This window comes from Hyla sarda, chromosome 3, assembly GCF_029499605.1.
Source record: "Hyla sarda isolate aHylSar1 chromosome 3, aHylSar1.hap1, whole genome shotgun sequence".
NCBI classification, from domain to species: Eukaryota; Metazoa; Chordata; class Amphibia; order Anura; family Hylidae; genus Hyla; species Hyla sarda.
This window is the reverse complement of record NC_079191.1, coordinates 153,507,402-153,527,195: the sequence shown is the minus strand read 5'-3', so window position 1 is coordinate 153,527,195 and position 19,794 is coordinate 153,507,402. Positions and strand designations below refer to the sequence as shown.

Here is a 19,794-nt window from a genome sequence, read left to right as displayed (position 1 = left end):
AATAGAAGTAATTTAAAAATCTGTTTAACTTTCTGACATCAGTTGATTTAAAAAGAAAAGGTTTTCCAGCGCAGTTTACCTTTAACCCCTTAACTACCCATGACAAAAAAGTGCACCATGGCTGGCTGTCAGTGCCAGCACTGCAATGTTACAGTGATCTGACAGTGATCAAACATTTTTACTCTATTGGAGGCAAATAGTTTGACGGGTAAACCAGGCACACAAGCTTGGTGGTTCTTAGTTAGAGGCACAATTCTTAGATACAATACTCAAAAATGCAGATGGTTGCGGCTGCGCCTACAGTTCCTACATAAGTAAAGAATTCAGTAAAGAATTGAAGTCCATAATAAAGTGGTTATCCAGCAGGAGGGAGGAGGGGGTTCAGAACTTTGTCAGTTAACAACATTTACTCACCTCCTGTGCTCTAGCAGTAACTCTGGTGACCCACTCTGGTCCCTGGCAGCAAACCTCTTTTTTTGCCAAAATCGTGAAGCTTGGGCCCAGAGTGACAATGGGGCCCAGAGTGTCACACTACCCCTTAGCCAATTACTGGCATCAGCAATGTCCTGCCTTTGCCAGTGATTGGCTGAAAGGCAGTGTGACACTCTGGGCTGCGATGTCACTCCAGGCTTAAGTGTCATGATGTGGGTAAGGAAGAGGATCGCAGCCGGAGACCGAAGAGGGCAACTGGAGACTGCTATAGCTCAGGAGGGGAATAAAGTTTTTTATTTTTTCAATTTCTCCCAACAAATACTTTTTTAAATTTTATGGTTAAATGAAAGGAGCCATTGCAAAGTACAATTGATCCCACAAAAAACAAGCATCATTTGGCTCTGTGGATGGAAAAATTAGAAGATGGGGAGGAAAAACATAATGTTATGCCCTGCCTCCTTAAGGTGATACATTTGATAGGTTAGGCTAAGTCAAGGAAGGATGAAAGTGAATATGACTGCAGGATTAGACCAGAAAGGGTTTGTTTGTTGTTTGTGACCACGGAGAAGAATATGTCTGTAAAAGAAATGATTGACTCTTTTTTGAAGACTTAGTTGTTAGGTATCATGCCACTTTGAAAATGCTGTGTAATCTATGTGCAGTTTGTTTTTTAGCTGAGCAATTTAATGTATAGTATTGTGCAAAAACATTTGTTATTTATTGATCTAAGTTACTGCACACTCTGACTAGGAAAATACGAAAACATCATTGCTTTGTTTATCCTATTTTTTCATTTTTTTAATTTCACCAAAATCACAACAAAGCTGCTATATTTGAACTCTGCCTAAAATATGTAAGGTATACAGTATTTACAGTTGCATCTCTGTTTTGACCTACCTGCACACTGACTTGCATTACAGGCAGTGCCCCCTCTAAGCCTTTTAAGTAAGTGAGTGGGAAATTAAGGGAACTGGGCACTGGTTCCTATAAGCTGGGTAATACAGAACATCATCAGATGGGCATTAAAGGGGTACTCCACTGCCCCAACTTTTGGAACATTTTGTTCCGAACGCTGGGTGCAGGCTGCGGGGGTCGTCAAGACCCCCGCAGCCCACACTCAGCTTATGGAACAAAATGTTCTGAACGCTGGGGCAGGGGAGTACCTCTTTAAAGGGGTCTTTCCACAAAGCAAAAGTTGATAGCAAAGTTGGTAAAGTCATATGAGTACCACACGTATGTAAAGGAGGACAAATGTGCTGTTTCTAGGTAAAATGATCTATATGCCTGTATTTTTCTTCTCCCCTACGGATCCGATCACTTCCCGGTTCCCTCTTTGAACTGTGACCCATGCAACAAAGCACACACTTTTCCACATCCCCCTTGCTTATACAGGGGGGCAAAAAAGTATTTAGTCAGCCACCAATTGTGCAAGTTATCCCACTTAAAAAGATGTGAGTAGCCTGTAATTGTCATCCTAGGTATACCTCAACTATAAGAGACATAATGTGCAAAAAAGTCCATAAAATCACATTGTCTGATTTTTTAAGAATTTATTTGCAAATTATGGTGGAAAATAAGTATTTGGTCACCTACAAACAAGCATGATTTCTGGCTCTCACAGACTTGTAACTTCTTCTTTAAGAGTCTCAGTTGTCCTCCACGTGTTACCTGTATTAATGGTGCCTATTTGAACTGTTAACAGTATAAAAGACACCCGTCCACAACCTCAAACATTCACACTCCAAACTCCACTATGGCCAAGACCAAAGAGTAGTCGAAGGACACCAGAAACAAAATTGCACCAGGCTGGGAAGACTAAATCTGCAATAGGCAAGCAGCTTGGTGTGAAGAAATCAACTGTGGGAGCAATTCTTAGAAAATGGAAGACATACAAGACCACTGATATTCTCCACCCAAAATCTCACCCTGTGGTGTCAAAATGATCACAAGAACGGTGAGAAAAAATCCCAGAACCACACAGGAGGACCTAGTGAATGACCTGCAGAGAGCTGGGACCAAAGTAACAAAGGCTACCATCAGTAACACACTACGCCGCCAGGGACTCAAATCATGCAGTGCCAGTACATGTCCGGGCCTATCTGAAGTTTGCTGGAGAGCATTTTGATGATCCAGAAGAGTATTGGGAGAATGTAATTTGGTCAGATGAAACCAAAGTAGAACTTTTTGGTAAAATCTCAACTCGTCGTGTTTGGAGGAGAAAGAATGCTGAGTTGCATCCAAAGAACACCATACCTACTGTGAAGCATGGTGATGGAAACACTATGCATTGGGGCTGTTTTTCTGCTAAGGGACCAGGACGACCGATCTATGTAAAGGAAAGTATGAATGGGGCCATGTATTATGAAATTTTGAGTAAAAACCTCCTTCCATCAGCAAGGGCATTGAAGATGAAACGTGGCCAGGTCTTTCAGCATGACAATGATCCCAAACACACCATCCGGCAAGGTCCTGGAGTGGCCTAGCCAGTCTCCAGATCTCAACCCCATAGAAAAACATTGGAGGGAGTTGAAAGTCCGTGTTGCCCAGCAACAGCCCCAAAACATCATTGCTCTAGAAGGAGGAATGGGCCAAAATACCAGCAACAGTGTGTGAAAACCTTGTAAAGACTTAGAGAAAACATTTGACCTCTGTCATTGCCAACAAAAGGTATATAACAAAGTATTGAGATGAACTGAAACTTTGTTATTGATCAAATACTTTTCCACCATAATCTGAAAACAAAAATTCTTAAAAAATCAGACAATGTGATTTTATGGATTTTTTTGTCATTATGTCTCTCGTAGTTGAGATATATATGAAGAAAATTACAGGCCTCTCTCATCTTTTAAAGGAGTATTACGGCTTTAGATATTTTATCCCCTATCCAAAGAATAGGGGACATGATGTCTGATCGTGAGGGGCCCGCCGCTGGGACCCCCCGCGATCTCCCTGCAGCACCTGCATTATGTGCAGAGCTGCATCTCCAGGCTTGTAGACTGGAAGTTTTTGGGACTGGAGACGTGATGTAATGCCATGCCCCCCTTGTGACGTCATGTCACGCCCCCTCCCTTCATGTCTATGGGAGGGGGCTTAACGGCCATTACGCCCACTCCCATAGACATGAATGGAGGGGGCATGACGTGTCGTCATGAGTAGGGCATGGCGTTACATTTTTGGGACTGGAAAACTTCCGGTTTCCGAGCCTGGAGACGCAGCTCCGTACATAATGCGGGTGCCACAGGGAGATTGCAGGAGGTGCCAGCGGCGCCCCCCCCCCCCCCCCCCGCGATCAGACATCATAACCCCTATCCTTTGGATATGGGATAAAATGTCTAAAGCCAGAACATCCCTTTAGGTTGGAAAACTTGCACAATTGGTGGCTGACTGAATACTTTTTTGGCCCCACTGTATACACAGTAAAGAATAACAAGCATTTTGCAGTTTAACTGTGCATGTTGAATTAAATGGGACTATGCTGCAGCGGAATTTCCATGCGGACATTTCTGGCAGAATTCCACACAGAAATTCCCCATGTGAACATGGCCTAAGTCTTGGTGCAATTTAAACTCGCCCCTTTTCTTAAGACCACACCCTTTTATACATGTTGTGAACAAGGTGAACTTTATTTGAAAAGGAGACGAGCGCCACTTTAAAAAAAAAAAAGCGTTTTTTTTATCAAATATGATTCACATACTCCACATAAAATGCAAAGACATTTTTAGAAGATATCTCTGCAACACAATGACATACAGGGCACCGTGCAACAATGCATGAAGTGCTTATGGCTCCATAGTACAAGTTCTCTTGAATGTTTTATACAGATAATAATTTAAGATAAATATAAAGATCCACTTCCTTTTAGTGATGCTCATGTAGATATTTGTTTCAGTCTACCCCATAGATTAAGAGAAGCAGACGATAACTTTGACAATTTTAGGAAATGAAACATGCAGTCAAACTGATTGTATGTGTTGGTTTTAAAAGAAGTTACAATATTTCTAATATTTCTAAGAAAATGTAGCTTTCCTGTAGTTTTTAACCAGAACAATTAATCAATCAATAAATATATCCAAACAACATATAAATAAAAGTTGGGCATAAAAGGCCTACTACGCAGACATCTAACTTTTCTTGTGGCAGGGATTTATTCTTCATTGTCCACACACCGACTGTCACCTTTCCAAAAGATGCTCGCAAGCTCTCAGCAGCACATTCACACAAATGTGTAAATGATGCTGCAAATGAAATTAAAAACAATTACCTACAAAATGGATAAACTGGCATTGAACACACAGTGCAGGGCAATCAGTGTTAGATGCCTACGGCTATTATAGGGCTTGCCAATGCCACAAGGGAAAAGAAAAAAAAAACACTTGGCAGAGGAGATCACATAATAATAATATGTTTCCTTTTGCCTATGGTGACATCTGCTGGAAAAATGATGTAGTTCTTGTCATTTTTTAGCTCTAGTGATCTTAATCCATACAGAAATGCTTTCTAATAAATCAGAGTTTTGCTTACTATATCAAAAACAGTTTAACGTCTGAAAGAAATGGGCACAATAGTGTAGACTGGATATTTCAGAACACTCCAGCTGCATGCAGATATACCATGAATGAAGGATACAGTACATGGCAGGGACTACAGCTGGCGCTCATGGAAGTGCTGCACATGATATCAAATTATTTCTTAGGAATATTGAAAACCTAGTATTTCCAGTTTGTATTCTGCATACCCAACATAAAGAACATCAATATATAAAATCACCTTACTAGAAAAGAATGGAGGATTTAGGAACCAAGAGAAAAATAATAAAATATTTTATATTTATAAAAATATTGTAAATACTGTAAAAACTGCTGTACTTAAAACAAAACTAGACCGAGTTCATGGCAGAACAAGAGTGATGGTGGTGAGACCAAGATTCATCACTTGCTGCAGTTTATGCATAGTGTGTTATGTAAGGCTATATCACATAATAATCGGCTGGTATGTTTAGTAGAACTGTTTGAAAAAGACCCATTGAATGCATGCCCAGATATTTGCTACTGTAAGCCTACAACGTTCCATATATCTGGTATATTTCATTACTTTTTTGTATACAGTTTTAGTTTTTAAAAAATCATTGTTTTTTCCATATAGTTGTGGCTACGAGATTCCAATGTGTTTTGTCCAAATGTTTTCCAAAAGGTTACCCTTTTGATGTATGTATAGCTGTTTAAATATATGGGTAGGGTATCTTTGTAGATTGTCCCTACAAAAGTATACATAGACATATGCAGCACTGGCTCTGTGGCACAAACAAGGAACAGATTTACTGTGAAGTCAATAAGAAAATAAATTCTCAAAAGCACCAATAAAATGTCATATCTCTAGCAACTGCAATTCAAAAACACAATGAACACATATGGCCAAAAATGCCCTAAAACCTATTATTTACACGATAACATGTAACATCCAGCCACTAAAACAATGTCACAGAAATTAAAAAGGTTACAAAATGCTGAATATGAACCCAACCTGAAAGGTCTGTAATAGGCTGGATTCACCCAACTACATACAGGGTTCTTCTTCTTGCCCACTTGAATAGATCAAACACACCTGCAGTGATGCTGGCACACAATAGTAAATTGTGAGATTGTAATATAAATATCCTATTGACATCATCCCCTGATGTCCAGGAATACTCAAAAATAAAAGATTTTCCACCATGATTTATAGAAATCAAAATACATTAATAAAAACATATCTATCGCGTTGCAATATTTGGCTTATAAAGTAATTACTGAATGGTATATACAAGACATACAAAAGTAATATATGATAAACCAACAATAAGACAATTGCTTTTAACACTTCTATTTCCATCTGTGAAATGTGATTTGACACTGCAGACTATGTTGATGTATGTTTATTTGACTCATCCTCACATAGCAGGATCTGATTTTACTATACATGAAGAGTCTGTAGAAAACATTACCAGATCATGTCCTTTTTTATTTTGATATTTTTCCTCTCTTTCTATAATTTTATGATCAAGGTAACATAAAAATATTTAAAATCATAACTGGCTAGATATTTATACAGAATGGGTGCCATAACCAAATTAATACTTTTTTAAAGGAAATAATACAACATTAACGTAATGGTTTTGATTATGGTTCTCTATCAATAAACTTTATTGTATTTATTTTGTAGTATATTTTTTTATTTATTGTGTATTTAATTTTTTTTTATTTATCTAGTTAGGTATAACATATACGCATATATTTCAGTCACCATTCTCTTGCATTTAAAGATGTATAGAAAGCATGAAATGATCACACAATAGGTGATGCGCATTTATATGTTGAAGGAAAAGTAATGTAAACATGACTATAGGGGATCACAATATAATTTCTTTAATAGTATAATATATATATATATATATATATATATATATATATATATATATATATATATATACACAGTATTTAAAGGGCTAAAATAGTGATAATAATAAGATTTTCCTTAGTTATTGTTAAGCACACATAACAAAAATTACAAAAATAAAATGATGTAAGAATATTATTTGTGCTGTTATTATTTTGGCAACTAAATCACCCATACAAATATAAAAACTAAAAATGTGTGCAGTACCTAGTGTGACCAAACCCCTCAGAATTAAATGATCAACACATGGATTAATCTGTTAAATAAAGCAGATGTGCCTGGCACCCTGCCATAAGTGTTGTTTGAGACTGCTGTCATTAGGAGGCAGCAAATGGCTCTCAAATGAAAATAAATCCGCTTTAGCAATATCTACCTGGTCTACAAATTTTCTGTCTGGTTTGCAAGCATGTAGATATGTTTTTTGTGTATATATATATATATATATATATATATATATATATACATTTACATATTATTTTCATGTTTTGCAATAACTCTTACATATAGAAAAATCAAAAAATATTTATGTGCCACATAATGTTAAAAACAAGAAATACAAACGTGAGTGGTATGAACAAATAATATAATGAATTATCTGCTAAATATATATTTTATATAAATTCCAATTTTTCTAAAATTATTATCATTTGATATACATTACCAGAATATTGTATAATAGAACATGTTGTTTTTTTTATTTATTCTTTCTGATATGATTAAAAAGCTAAATAAATAACAAAATTCTACAAAAAGCTCCTGTTCTTTATGCCATGAACATATTGTGACTATTTGAAATTAATTCCATGAACTACAGATTTTATTGCTATAAGAGGTTTACCTCATGGTTATCATTTCAATTCTACAAAGGTATTTTTGCTGGCAATTATGCATATTACCCACAGTTGTCCCCCATAAACACACGCCAGCATATTTGTAACGACAGGCCCCGGATGACACATCATTAACCCCTTCTGCCTCAATAATCTGCCGGCACATCTTCCTTAGTGTATTCTGCAGTGCGTTCTGTCAGCGCGCAGGTTAAATGCTGATTTGCAGCAGAACGCACACGTTTAGCTAAATGAATCTCAGTTTCTCACTAGCAAGAATCAAGCAAGCTGAAAACTTACAGAGAGGGGAATGTCCACAATAATCCATCTTCAATCCAGTCATGGCAATCGATTGGTGGAAATAGAGCAGGAAGCAAAATCTGTGTCCCAATGTTTTCGTCCCTTGTTATTACAGGCTAAAGAATAAACATGGCTACAAGCAAATAAAAAACTATTGCAGCTCTGTGAATGATGTCAAACTACAGGAAACTTTCAGCAATAGAGGCACGAAATCCAAGCGATACAAGAAAAAGTTCGGGTTGTCAGTATGGTACGTGAATTGTAGTATATTCCCCGAATTTGGCAACTTTCTATATTCCATCATTCATGCAACGGGCACATGAGGTAGTTCATCCCGAACACCCTGAGCAAGGCCTGGCTTTCAAATGTGTTTCTGTCTCTACACACAAGCTGCTTTCATCATGTGTAGAGTCCCACCAAGGCCCAGCTTTAAAAGCTACCAATTCTTTTATCTTTAGCCCGGCTCACAAAAGAAGGGTATTTTGTAAATTACCAGCTCGTTCAGATCAACAAAAGGTACTTTCATAGAAAGCCCCATTTGATTTTTCTCAAATTTGATTACAAGGATGGAAAAAAAAGGAGAGGAAGTCAAAAAAGAAAAACCCCAGATGGCTTTTTCATTCATCACACTGAATGAGCTTTATCTGTTCCCTTTCAAACTGGAGCTGTGGAGAAGCATTTCTGTTGGCTTATAAAACTTGACAAAAATTATTGGTTTGCCATCTCTCATGTAACTGCCATTGGGAACTGGATGAAAAGACTTGGGATCGCCTGCTTGGATCAAAATAATGGAGATTAGGTATTTCATTATAAATTACAGTGGGATATAGAGGAGGCTGTCATATTAATAGCAACCTGCATGGCTGTCAATAGAAGCTATTCTGTTAGCGAGAAGGCCCGGAGGGAATGACTGTTGAACTGGTACATTGGGCCTCATCGATTTTCTATCACCTACAGTAGGCAAAAGAAAAGGTGAGATTATGAAGTAGAAATTTCATACAGGAATGACCAATGACTTCTCTTTCTGGGACCTAACATGCTGAACAAACATGGGAAAAATTCTATCAAACTTATTGACCCGAAAATGCTAATAAAAATTATTACTATAATAAGATGTTTATATCCCCACCAACCTGAAAAATTAATGAACAATAAGATTTAGTATCCTGAAATAAAGGAAATAGACCAAATGAAATAAAATTAACATGGAAGGAAACTATGTAATTTCATATAAAAGAAAAATAGGTAAAAAAATAATAAATGCTAAATGCATAAAAAGGACACACATGGGGGTGTGTGACCAGCAGAGCTTACCAGACACATGTTTCAGTACCTCCTGTACCAGTGGCTTCTACAGTGGTTTAAACCCCTTTAAAGGTAAAATTTTTCTTCTGCCCCTAAGCGGGGGGGATCAGATTGAGCTATTACTTGCCTAAATTAGTGCGGCTTTTACTGCTCCAGCACCTGAGGCCTTCCTCTTCTATGCGGGCCCTTCCTAACTGCCTCACCCAGAGCCACGGCTTTTACCATTAGGCACACATGCTGGGATATCACTGCCTGTTTATTGGCCCACCAAACTTCTCACAAACAGCCAGGAACCTCAGGAGTGAATCCACTTAATGGAGAAGCTCTCGGTCTAGCACAGCAGGCACCATTTTGCACGAAAGGCTAAGAGGCTATGCAGCAAATCTCAAAAATGCTGTTGCCAACACCACTACACCTGAGTGAAAGTCAGCGGTCTCCTGTTACCTCCCACCACTGCCTGCACCCGACTTACCAGGTGTCACTCCAGACTAGTTATTTGCTGCATTTGGCAGGTATTGAGTTGCAACAGCCTAAGAGGCTCCTCCGATGGTGGATGCTATATTGGCTCCTTCACTCCCTGCTATCACCAGTCTCAGAGAAGGACATCTTCCCAGCAGCTCTCTGCCTCTGTTGACTGAAACGGATGATCAGGTACTCATACCTATAGGTTTGAGTGATGGATCAGCGAATGGCCTGCTCAGTTTATTTTAAGGGAAACTGACAGTAGCATCACAAGCACTAACCTGCTGGTACTGCACTGCCTGATAGTGTGAGTGACACTGATCACAAGGGTGTTTTTGGTGTGTCTTTACATTGTGCCGGTGCAGAGATATAGGTAAAAATAGTTATATGTAAATTTGGTCTTGTGAACTTTGGGCATTCCCTAGCCCCTTCGTGCACTTATACTTCTGTCCGGCTGGTACCTAAACAATGCGCCTTTTATAAATAATCATAACTTCCTCACAGGTACATAATCTTCCTAAGCTGAGATCCCATGCCAGCAATGTGAGACCTATAGGAGAATCCCTGCACATGCGCCACTTCCTCATTACACCAGGAAGCGGAAAGCACATCAGCTTCATAGAAGCCACTGAAGATCTCACATTGCTAGCACAGGATCTTGACACATTTTTATTTTTACCTACTGCATATCTCAGCATAACATTTAGATACACCTGAGTGCCAGTAGGTTAGTGCAAGTTATGTTATAGTCTGTTTCCCTTTAAATTTTTCATACAGCCTGGCAGGACTCTTTGTCTGTCATTGAATTTACTGCCATATCACTAGGAAAAGTACAACTTAGGGCTTACTGGCCATAGAAGTGCATTTCCCCTGGCACATCCTCATCTTAGAATGGGCATTTCTTTTTTCATACTTGAAACAGTGATGTTCTCCTGCAACATAACCATTATTTATCATTGAGTCTGCTTAGAGCCTTTGCTATACTATCATTTCATGGAACTGGGCTCTTTAAGTTTTGCCTTAGGCCATGTTCACACGTCTGGAATTTCCGTGCAGAATTCTGCCAGAAATTCCAAAGCAGCAGAGTCCCGTTGAATTTAACAGGATTCTGCTGTGCTGTACACACTGCAGAATTTCTATTTTCCTTGTCCGCAGAAAAAATTAACCTGTTCATTCTTTCTGCGAACTCTGCAGGGAATGCATATCCGTCTATGAGATGGCGCATTCCTGTGGGGTCCTAGCACATTCTGCCGGTGCCCGCAGTCCCGGTAATGTCCGTGCAGAGATTTTTCCTACATAGCAAAGACACAGCTTTGGCATTACCTTTGAGTGCACCATCAGGGTACAAGTGAACTTTCCTAAGACTTGGCTTCTTTATATCTTCCTTCTACACTGGATTTACCTGTTAATGTGTGCACACTCCTTTTACTCTACCTAATGCTTTAACTTACAACCTCTCACATGGACCTCTAGGCGTGTGCTGGGTTCTGCTTTAAATGGCTACAACTACCTCCTAAAGGGGACTTTTATGTTGCTTCAATTCATTTAATGGATAACATTGTGATGCAGTTCTTCCATCCCTCTTCTCCCTCACAATCTTTTACAAGATCAGATCCTCTCCCTTCAGGGTCTTGTGCTGCCATCTCTCAGAAACAGAAAAGGTCTACTGCCTGCTCTGTCTCTACACTTTGTGTTCTTTCTACATCTAAGCCTTCATCTGCATTGCCAGAAACAACGATTGGCATGATTCTTAGGACTTCCTTTGCCCTTCTGCACTTGGATCACACTTTGGTCTCTCTTCAGGACTCAGACCCAGATTGGTCAAACCTCCCACCTCTGTGGTGGCATCAATAGCTTCAGCAGCTTCCCACATAAGATAATTTCACGGTTATGATCTCTGAGGTCAATGAAAAATTCGATTCGGCCGATTCGCCAAATTTTTCCAAAAAAATGCAGTTTGGGTCGAATGTATTATTTATTTATTTAATCGCTATTAAAAATGCTATTTCTGGCCTACAGAGAGCCTCAATAGGGGTGTAGAACACTTTGCTTTGTCCTAACGCCCATAGGCAGTGTGCTGTGTTAGTGAAATAATACTGTTATTCAATATGACATGCAGATTACAGGCATCGCTATTAGAATCACTTCGACAGAGCGTCTGGATGTGGCAGCAAGGAGACCATATGGCGTCAAAATTGAAGAGAGAAAATCCTTTTTTTATGTAATTTTTATTTAATTAAATGGCATCAAAATTGAAGAGAATAAATAATGTTTTATGTAATTTTTATTTAATAATATTTGAATTTATTTCAATTTTTTGAGTACCCATTCTGGTGAGCATCGGGCTAGCGGTTTGACGTGAGGCGTGCTACCACCTGTTTCAGTCCGTGCTTCTCAGTGCCCTTGCCCCCCCCCCCCCCACTGTCTTACTCTTTGTGGAACTGCAAATGTTTCATTTAATCAGTTATGGTTCATTGTGGTCGCTCCAACCTGTTTCATTGGATTCTTGTGGTAATTCCACAGTTACTATATGATGTCGACGACCATAGGGCCTCAGTTTTGAAAAGATTACATCGACTTTTTTAAATTAAAATTTAAAGTTTTGAAACTGATATTTAAAGGGGTACTCCCGTGGAAAACTTTTTTTTTTAAATCAACTGGTGCCAGAAAGTTAAACAGATTTGTAAATTACTTCTATTAAAAAATCTTAATCCTTTAAAACAGATATTTGAGAATAAGAAAATAAAAGTACATATTCTATGTACTTTTATTTTCTTATTCTCAAATATCTGTTTTAAAGAAAAATTCTTTAATAAAAAAAACTGTTATAATAAAAAAATTAAAAATAAAATCTTAATCCTTCCAATATATTTTATGGGCTGCATACTACAGAGGAAATGCTTTTCTTTTTGGATTTCTCTAATGTCATGTCCACAGTGCTCTCTGCTGACCTCTGCTGTCCATTTTAGGAACTGTCCAGAGCAGCATATGTTTGCTATGGGGATTTTCTCCTGCTCTGGACAGTTCCAAAAATGGACAGCAGAGGTCATCAGAGAGCACTGTGGTCGTGACATCAGAGAAATCAAAAAGAGAAAAGCATTTATTTTGCAGTATATAGCCCCTAAAAATCACTGGAAGGATTAAGATTTTTTAATAGAAGTCATTTACAAATCTGTTTAACTTTCTGACACCAGTTGATTTAAAAAAACTAAAGTTTCCACAGAAGTACCCCTTTAAGATTTTGAAATTGAAATGAAAGATTTGGAAATTGAAGTGAAAGATTTTGAAATTGAAATGAAAGATTTTGAAATTGAAATGAAAGATTTAGAAATTTAAATTTAATATTACACTCCCTAATTTTAATGTCCCAGACCCTGGCGTTTACTTTGAATAAATAGTGTGCTTACAAAGGACCAAATCCAACAAGAAGTCACATGTCACATGGCGGCACAATGACAGAACCTGGAGGTGGCACCAGTATGAGGAGACCATATAGTGGCTGAATGACACAGCCTGGAGTTCGCAGCAGCATGAGGAGAACATATAGTGGCTGAATGACAAAGCCTGGAGATGGCAGAAGCATGAGGAGACCATATAGTGGCTGAATAACACAGCGTTTAGGTGGCAGCAGCATGAGGAGAACATAGAGTGGCTGAAAAGCACAGTCTGGAGTTGGCGGCAGCCTGAGTAGGACATATAGTGGCTGAATGACACAGCCTGGAGATGGCAGCAGATGAGGAGACCATATAGTGGCTGAATGGCACAGCCTGGAGTTGGTGGCAGCACAAGTAGTACATATAGGGGCTGAATGACACAGCCTGGAGTTGGTGGCAGATGAGTAGGACATATAGTGGCTGAATGGCACAACCTGGAGTTGGCTGCAGCATGAGGAAAACATATAGTGGTTGAATGGCACAACCTGGAGTTGGCAGCAGAATGAGTAGAACATATAGTGGCTGAATGACACAGCCTGGAGTTGGCAGCAGATGAGGAGACCATATAGTGGCTGAATGGCACAGCCTGGAGTTGGCGGCAGCACAAGTAGTACATATAGGGGCTGAATGACACAGCCTGGAGTTGGTGGCAGATGAGTAGGGCATATAGTGGCTGAATGGCACAGCCTGGAGTTGGCAGCAGAATGAGTAGAACATATAGTGGCTGAATGACACAGCCTGGAGTTGGCGGCAGATGAGGAGACCATATAGTGGCTGAATGGCACAGCCTGGAGTTGGTGGCAGCACAAGTAGTACATATAGGGGCTGAATGACACAGCCTGGAGTTGGTGGCAGATGAGTAGGACATATAGTGGCTGAATGGCACATCCTGGAGTTGGCTGCAGCATGAGGAAAACATAAAGTGGCTGAATGGCACAACCTGGAGTTGGCAGCAGAATGAGTAGAACATATAGTGGCTGAATGACACAGCCTGGAGTTGGCTGAAGATGAGGAGACCATATAGTGGCTGAATGGCACAGCCTGGAGTTGGCGGCAGCACAAGTAGTACATATAGGGGCTGAATGACACAGCCTGGAGTTGGTGACAGATGAGTAGGACATATAGTGGCTGAATGGCACAGCCTGGAGTTGGCAGCAGAATGAGTAGAACATATAGTGGCTGAATGGCACAGCCTGGAGTTGGTGGCAGAAGAGGAGACCATATAGTGGCTGAATGGCACAGCATGGAGTTGGCTGCAGCATGAGGAAAACATATCGTGGCTGAATGGCACAGCCTGGAGTTGGCGGCAGATAAGGAGACCATATAGTGGCTGAATGGCACAGCCTCGAGTTGGCGGCAGCACAAGTAGTACATATAGGGGCTGAATGACACAGCCTGGAGTTGGCTGCAGCATGAGGAGAGCATATAGTGGCTGAATGTCACAGCCTGGAGTTGGCAGCAGAATGAGTAGAACATATAGTGGCTGAATGGCACAGCCTGGAGTTGGTGTCAGATGAGGAGACCATATAGTGGCTGAATGGCACAGCCTGGAGTTGGCTGCAGCATGAGGAGAACATATAGTGGCTGAATGACACAGCCTGAAGTTGGTGGCAGCATGAGTAGAACATATAGTGGATGAATGACACAGCCTGGAGGTGGCAGAAGCATGAGGATACCATATAGTGGCTGAATGGCACAGCTTGGAGTTGGCGGCAGCATGAGTAGAAAAATAGTGTCTGAATGGCACAGTCTGGAGTTGGCGGAGGATGAGGAGACCATATAGTGGCTGAATGGCACAGCCTGGAGTTGGCAGCAGAATGAGTAGGACACAGTTCCTCATTTCTTTGAAAAAGCCAGGGTACACTGGCGAAACCATATAGTGGCAGCAGCATGAAGAAACCATATAGTGGCTGTATGGCACTGTTGGCGGCAGCAGCATGAAGAGACCATATAGTGGCTGTTGGCACTGTTGGCGGCAGCATGAGTAGAACTTCTGGAGGTGGCAGAAGCATGAGGATACCATATAGTGGCTGAATGGCACAGCCTGGAGTTGGCGGCAGCATGAGTAGAACAAATAGTGTCTGAATGGCACAGTCTGGAGTTGGCAGCAGAATGAGTAGGACATAGGTCCTCATTTCTTTTAAAAAAAGCCAGGGTACACTGGCGAAACCATATAGTGGCAGCAGCATGAAGAAACCATATAGTGGCTGTATGGCACTGTTGGCGGCAGCAGCATGAAGAGACCATATAGTGGCTGTTGGCACTGTTGGCGGCAGCATGAGTAGAACAAATAGTGTCTGAATGGCACAGTCTGGAGTTGGCAGAGGATGAGGAGACCATATAGTGGCCGAATGGCACAGCCTGGAGTTGGCAGCAGAATGAGTAGGACATAGATCCTCATTTCTTTGAAAAAGCCAGGGTACACTGGCGAAACGTCAGCAGGAGGGGCTATAATGTTTTTAAAAATGGCATTCAAGTGACACATTAGCAATATTTGCTGGAGGGGGCAGAAGCATGATATAGAGGCTGAATGACACAGTGTGGAGGTGGCAGCAGCATGAAGAGACCATATAGTGGCTGTATGGCACAGCCTGGAGTTGGTGGTAGCATGAGTAGAACGTATAGTGGCTGAATGACACAGCGTGGAGGTGGCAGCAGCATGAGGAGATCATATAGTGGCTGAATGGCACAGCCTGGAGGTGGGTGTAATAAGGTCTGATGCGGAGAAATGTTTGTAACTGGGGAGCAGCGCCTTACATCTGTTTGGCACTATCCATATTTGTGAAGTGTTGGTGTGGCCCCACGGTCAATCTACTCTGATGCATCAGGCATTGGTGGGTCGAAATCCTGGCTGATCCGTGCCCGATTCATCTTCACAAAGGTCAGTCTCTCCACATTTTTCATAGACAGACCAGTTCTCCTTGGGGTGACTATGGACCCTGCCACACCAAACATCCGCTCTGATGGCACACTACTGGCAAGGCAGGACAGCTTTTCCAGGGCAAACTCTGCTAGCTGCGGCCACAAATCTAGTTTGGTTGCCCAGAAGTCCAACGGATCTTCAAGGTGTTTTGGCATGGGAATGTCAAGGTATTCCACCACCTGCTGGTTCAGAAGAAAGGTACACATCAGCGACTGTAGACTCAGGCTGCTGCTGATGTAGCTGGTACTGCTCCTGCCACTCCACCCCTCCCCTGCAGCCATGGCAGTGGATGGTGAGCACAGAGGGCCCCCCTAGTCAGACCTGCAAGAGGATGGACGTTGGCGTAGATAGACATCGGCTAACTGACTACGTAGGATGTCTCTGTAGTAGGTCAGTTTGTCTTCCCTCTCAGTGGGTGTAAAAAAGGCCCCCAATTTTGTGTCGGTAGCAAGGGTCCAATAAGGTGGAGAGCCAGAAGTCATCCCGCTGCCGAATGTTGACAATGTTGTCTGGGTTCTCTGTCTCGCCTTCCTCATAACCTTTTAGCTCCTCTGGCTGCTTCTGCTCCTCCTCTCCTGTCAGATGACTAGAAAAATTATCCATTTTGCGAAAACCAAACTGTACTCCACTGTGTCCCTCCCCCTCCTCCTCCTGTTCAACCCCCACAGGGCTCATGTGGCTGTGAGATGTACGCGCCATGTCTCCATTGCCCTGACCAGCCATCGTTTCCAACACATGTTGTAGAAAATGAAGCAGGGGAATGGCGTTGTTCATCCCGTAATACTGACTAATAATGTGGCTTCCTCAAAGGGCCTGAGCAAACGGCAGGTGTCACATATGAGCTGCCACTGGTTGACATTGAAGTTATTCCTGGGAGTCTCCCTATCTGCTTGGATCATCAAGTAGTCGGTGACTGCTTTTCTATGTTCGTATAGTCGGTACAACACATGGAGGGGGGAATTCCAATGTGTGGCAACGTCGCAAACAGACTATGTTTGGGAATTCCGTTCTTATGCTGCAACTCAAGGAGGGTGTCCTTTGCGGTGTATGAGTGGCTGAAGTGCATGCAAAGTTTCCTTCCCATTGTTAGGATGTCTTGCAAATGGGGGAACACTTCAGGAACCGCTTGAAAACCAAAGTGAACACGTGTGCCACGCTGGGTGTATGGCTCAGCCTTCCTTGTCGCAGCGCAGACAAGATCTTCTTCCTGTTGTCAGTCACCATGGTTCCCATTTCCAGTTTTTGTGGAATAAGACATGCTCCGATTTCTTTATGAATGACTTTTAGCAGTTCCTCCCCTGTGTGACTCCGTTCGCCAAGGCAAACCATGTAAAAAACAGTGTGACACTGCCATGCCCTGCACACATGGTATGCTGAAGGGGCACTGAGACTTGTCTGTGCAGTGGAGGCTGAGGACACAGTGGAGGATGAAGAGGCAGAGTCGCACACTGTCACAGGACCAATGGCCTGAGAGTGTGGAGGAGAAAGCAGCGTGACCTGTCCAAGTTGGTGTTGTGGCTGTGCAGGAACCACAGTCACCCAATGAGCCGTAAAGGACATACATTGTCCCTGAACATAGTTACAGCTCCATACGTCGACACTGCCGTGCACTTTGGCACACACCGACAGGCTCAAGGACTGGCCCACCTTCTCTTCCACAAAATTTTGCAGGGCTGGTACTGACTTCTTCGCAAAGAAATGACGGCTTGGCACGCTCCACCTCAGCTCGGCACAAGCCATCAGTTCTCTGAAAGGTGCAGAGTTCACCACCAAAAGGGAGGGACTGCAGCACCAGCAACTTGGACAAGAGCACATTGGATGAGTGGGCGCATACTGTTGTCTCTTGAATAGTGTTGAGCGGCATAGGCCATATTCGAATTCGCGAATATTCGCGAATATATGGACGAATATTCGTCATATATTCGCGAATATTCGCATTCTCGTTATAGTCCCGCGTATGCGAAAGTTACATATATTAATAATAGCATAAACAAAATAAGCGCACGCAAAAATGCGCATATGCGAAGATTAGTGCAAATGTTCGCATATGCGAATTTCTGCACGCCAGTCTCACGCAGTAGTATTAGAGCCTTCTTTACACCACACAAGCTGGAAGCAGAGAGGGATGATCACTGTGATGTGTACTGTGAAGAAAAAATAAAAATAAAAAAACGAATATTCGTAATTACGAATATATAGCGCTATATTCGCGAAATTCGCGAATTCGCGAATATGCGATATTTGCGAATAATATTCGAATTGCGAATATTCGTGAGCAACACTACTCTTGAACATGGCTTTGCTAATGGGTTGCTGTAGGAATGACTGACTAAAAGTAGGAGGAGCAGGAGCATCTGGAGCCACAGAAGGAGGGTATGACACACAGCTCCCTTCGGCTGAGGTGGTGGAACCTTGGCTGGCTGAAAGAGGGAGCGGCGTGCCACTGGGTGATGCAGCAGGCTGGACCACTACATCAGAGCCACGGTTCTCCCAGCCCGCTTTATGGTGGTGCAGCATATGTTGGCACAGGGCCATGGTGCCAACATTGGGACCCTGGCCACGATTCACCTTCTGCCGACACATCTTGCATGTGGCTATGTTAACTTTCTCTGGATGCTTGATGAAAAACTGCCACACCGCTGAGTAGCTGATTTTCCCACCAACAGTCCACACTAATTGACTGCTACTGCCGCTGTCTCCAGGAACCCCTGTTCCACTACCTCCCGGGAAGGTAGGCTTCTGCTAAGCAGGTGGTCTCCCCCGGGCATGTTTGGATCCAGAATTTCCACTTCTGTCACCATGCTGACTGCCAACCATGCTACCACCTTGTTGGCTCAGCTGCTGCCTCACGGGCAACCTGCAACCCACTTCTCCTGATGATAATGAAACCACTTCTGCTCCCGGCTCCTAATTGCGATCGGCATCATCATTATCAACAAGTGTCTGCACGTCACTGATGTCCTCCTCAGGTTCCTCAACAGTGTCTGCTTCAGGACCCTGAACGCTAGCAACACCACCTCCCACGTCACTCTCCTCATCACTACTTGCCCTGCCTAGTGGAGGAAGCGGCGTATGTCTCCTCCACTTTTTGGCTTGGCAGTAGCTGCTGACTGTCCTCTATTAGATCGTCCTCACTGAATAGTGGAGCTGAACCCATAGCATAAGATACCTCTTTTGGGGAGGGAACAGCATAGGACAGAGGCAATTGGAGGACAGGAACTGCTCCTGGGCTGTGCTAACTGAGAGTTGTGTCTGAGGAACCCACCGACTGTTGACTGGGGGTATGAGATGTCACTTGTGATGACGTGGATGACCGTGTTAACCAATCGATGATGGCAGATGGGTTGCTGGCCGCTAGCTGATATCGGGAGATCAGGCCTCTCGCTGCGACTCCTGCGGCCACTCGCCCCTAGTCTGCTGTGACCTCTGCCTGTGCCTGATGAATTTAGGCCTCTGCCACTCCTCTGTGCACGTCCTGGCACTTCTCTGCCTGACATACTTAGTGTGTATAGGAGGGGAGTACAATACGCTTCACTAAGCTTAAAAGAGTATTTGTCTAGAACAGCAGCAGCATGTGTGTACTTTTATCTGTCGTTTCACAGTATCTAGGCCCTTGACAGATTAACAGGTACAAAATAGTACACTATTTAGCATCTATTTAGGTAAGCCAGTATCACTG

At 42.2% G+C, this 19,794-nt stretch overlaps 2 long non-coding RNA genes across 2 annotated transcripts in view; both read right to left on the bottom strand.

The window, feature by feature from the left end:
• Window positions 1–529, bottom strand: part of LOC130361795 (uncharacterized) — a 144,375-nt gene extending 143,846 nt beyond the window's left edge. The window contains exon 1 of the long non-coding RNA XR_008891158.1: window positions 415–529. This is a non-coding gene — a long non-coding RNA (uncharacterized LOC130361795). The remainder of the gene's footprint in view (window positions 1–414) is intronic.
• LOC130361793 (uncharacterized) overlaps window positions 1–19,794 on the bottom strand; it is a 409,253-nt gene that overhangs the window by 230,199 nt on the left and 159,260 nt on the right. The window lies entirely within an intron of this gene.